The sequence below is a fragment of the Rattus norvegicus genome, chromosome 7, assembly GCF_036323735.1.
Source record: "Rattus norvegicus strain BN/NHsdMcwi chromosome 7, GRCr8, whole genome shotgun sequence".
NCBI lineage: Eukaryota > Metazoa > Chordata > Mammalia > Rodentia > Muridae > Rattus > Rattus norvegicus.
The window spans coordinates 88002092-88005172 of NC_086025.1; the positions used below are offsets into that span (position 1 = coordinate 88002092).

Consider the following 3081-nt stretch of genomic DNA (forward strand, 5'->3'; position numbering starts at 1 on the left):
GGTTTTCTAGAAGACAAATGTCAGATGTAGGATTTTTCTAGATGCCACAACCATAATCAGTTCCATGTGCTCCGCACTCACAGCGCCAATCCTACTCACTGGAGACAATTAGAGACAGCAAAGTTTGGGCATGCTCAGAGGACACTTCACTATCCAGGAGAGTGCAAGCAGATGAGGGACCTCTAATTTTATCAGCACTTTTCAAATGTCTGGCATATGAGGGAGGGAGTAGGAAGATGCAAGTGGAAGCCTGAGGTTGGTACCAGTGATTCAGCAACTTTCCAACTAATTTCTTTTTGTTTTTGTTTTTGTTTTTTTGTGGGTCCAGCAAACTTTATTGATGGCATTCAAGGGAGTAGGGCTCTAGAGGCCCCTCCTATTATTATGGAAACTGAGGAAGATGCTTCATGTTGGGGGCTGAGTTGGGAGAGGGACGCCTCAGCAGCCCAGGACCTCTCCCTTGCTCTTATGTTCCTGCTAGGGTGGGTGGTCCAGGACTTCTTACTCCTCAGAGGCCATGTAGGTCATAAGGACCATCATGTCGCTATAGTGTCATTGAGTATAGTATCTATATACAGAGATGTATATACATATTTATATAGATATGTATGTCTATATGATGTATAGATACTATTGTTATAGTATCATTGGCATACCAAGAAATGAGCTTTATGAAGTTGTCATTGAGGGGAATGCCAGCCACAACATCAAAGGTGGAGGAGTAGGAGTCACTGTTAAAGTCACAGGAGACAACCTGGTTATCAGTGTAGCCCAGGATACACTTTAGTGGGCCTGCCCATGCCTACTTCACTGGGGTCATCTTCTTAATGCCATCATACTTGGCAGCTTTCTCCAGGTGGAATGTCAGATTCAAAACAGATACAATGGGGAAAGAAACAGAGAAGGCCACATCAGTGAGCTTCCCATTCAACTCTGGGATAGCCTTGACCACAGCCTTGGCAGCACCAGTAGATGCAGGGATGTTATTCTGGGCTACCCCATGGCAATCGTGCCACAGCTTTCCAGAGGGGCCATCCATAGTCTTCTAAGTAGCATAGACTATGGACATGAGTCCTTCCACAATGTCATGGATGACCTTGGACAAAGGAGCTAAACAGTTAAAGATGGTGATGGGCTTCCCATTGATAACAAGCTTCCCATTCTCTGTCTTGGCTGTGCTCTTGAACTTGTCATGGGTAGAGCCATACTGGAACATGTAGACCATGTAGGTGAGGTCTGTGAAGGGGCCATTGATGGTAACAATCTCCACTTTACCAGATGAGCTGGCAGCCCTGGTAGCCAGCCTCCCAACATAGCGAAATGTATTCACTCTGACCTTCACCATCATGTCTAGGGGCCAAGGCTGGCACTGCAAGAGAAGATGCAGCTATGTATAGAACCAGGAGAAACAGAGAACTTTCAACTTATTTCTTGATATAGGGTCTTTTAGTGAACCTGGAGCTTATTGATTTGGCTATACTAAGTGGCCATTAAGCTTCAGAGGTCCTCTTGACTTTGTTTACTCAGTATTGGTACTAAAGGGTATGGTGGTTTGAATATGCTTAGCCCAGGGAGTAGCACTATTAGGAGGTATAGCCTTGTAGGATTAGGTGTGCTGCTGTTGGAAGAAGTGTGTCATTCTAGGCTTTGAGATCCCCCTGCTAGTTACCTGATAACAGTCTGCTCCTGGCTTCCCTTCGATGAAGAAATAGAACTCTCAGCTCCTCCAGCACCATGACTGCCATGCTCTTGCCTTGATAATGGACTAGACCTCTGAACCTGTAAGCAATCTCCTATTAAATGATGTCCTCTATAGAGTTGCCTTGGTCATGGTGTCTGTTCACAGCAGTAAAACCCTAAGACAAGGGGCTGACTGAAATACCTGGTGTTTTTACATGGGTGCTGGGGATCAAATTCTGGTCAACATGATTATGTGACAAGTATTTTACCTACCCCTAATTGTAATTCCTGACCTTTTCAATCTTGGAGAGAGAAAAAATGAAGTGATGTTTGTGATTTTAGATAGTCAAATATCTACCCTTTCTTCTATTTGCATCTGAAGCTTTATTTCTAATTGAGGATAATCCAAAGAGGACATGGTTGAGGTCTTACTACACCACAAGATGATTGTGCTCTCAAACTGTCATATGGTCTTGTCTGGAGACAATTTTAATCTTGACAATGTGAAGCTGTCACTGACATTAGTGAGCAGAGATCAGATCTGATTCTGAATATCCTTCCACAGAAGGGAACTATCTGTCTCCATATTGTCCATAGTGTCATTGCTGAGATCGTCAAATTAACATAATGGTAAAAGACTAAGTTTATCCAATGGTAAAAGCTCAAAAAAAAAACGTTTCAAATCATGTTATAGGAAGCAAAGAATAAAATGAATTAATTGTTCTAAAAGTGAAAAATGAGAAAGCTCTGAGTTCCTGCCCACAATGAGGACAGACAGACAGGTATATAAACAACACTGTTAGGTCTAACATGGACCCAAATCCATAAATGGGTCTGGAGTGCCAGCAGCCTTGGATGTGGCAGAAATTCTCTGAGGATATTTTATAGCTAGAGATAGTTTGTACCATGGTGGGATTTGTGGGGGAAATGGGGAAAGTTTAGAACTTTTAAATTGTATTGAAACTGCTAACGACTATAGGGAGTCTTGATGTCAGACTAAATACATTCTGCACTATGAGCTGGCATATGCCTATGGGACTGTGGGGTGGGATGTGATGGTTAATGTGAGGAATGTCTTCTATAGACTCAGGTATTTGAGTAATTCCCCTGTTGGTGGCACCACTTGAAGGAATTACAAAACTTTTCAGTGGTGAGGTTGTTCTGGAAGTACCTCACTGGAAATGAGCTTCCTGAGTTAATAGCCTCCCACCATCTCCAGTTTCCTCTCTGCTTCCTGTTTGCTGTTGAGATGTGATCTCTGAGGTTTCTCTTCCTACCATGTACTGCCATGCCACAATGAGTTCTTATTCCTCTGAAGCTATAAACCAAAACACACTTTGTCTGTAAGTTGCTCCTGATTGTGGCATTTTGTTACAGCAAGAGAAAAATGATCAATACATG

General features: G+C 42.8%; 1 pseudogene; it reads right to left on the bottom strand.

The window, feature by feature from the left end:
• Nucleotides 1-501: 501 nt before the first annotated feature.
• On the bottom strand, nucleotides 502-1114 carry Gapdh-ps95 (Glyceraldehyde-3-phosphate dehydrogenase, pseudogene 95; annotated as a pseudogene).
• Nucleotides 1115-3081: the final 1967 nt, after the last annotated feature.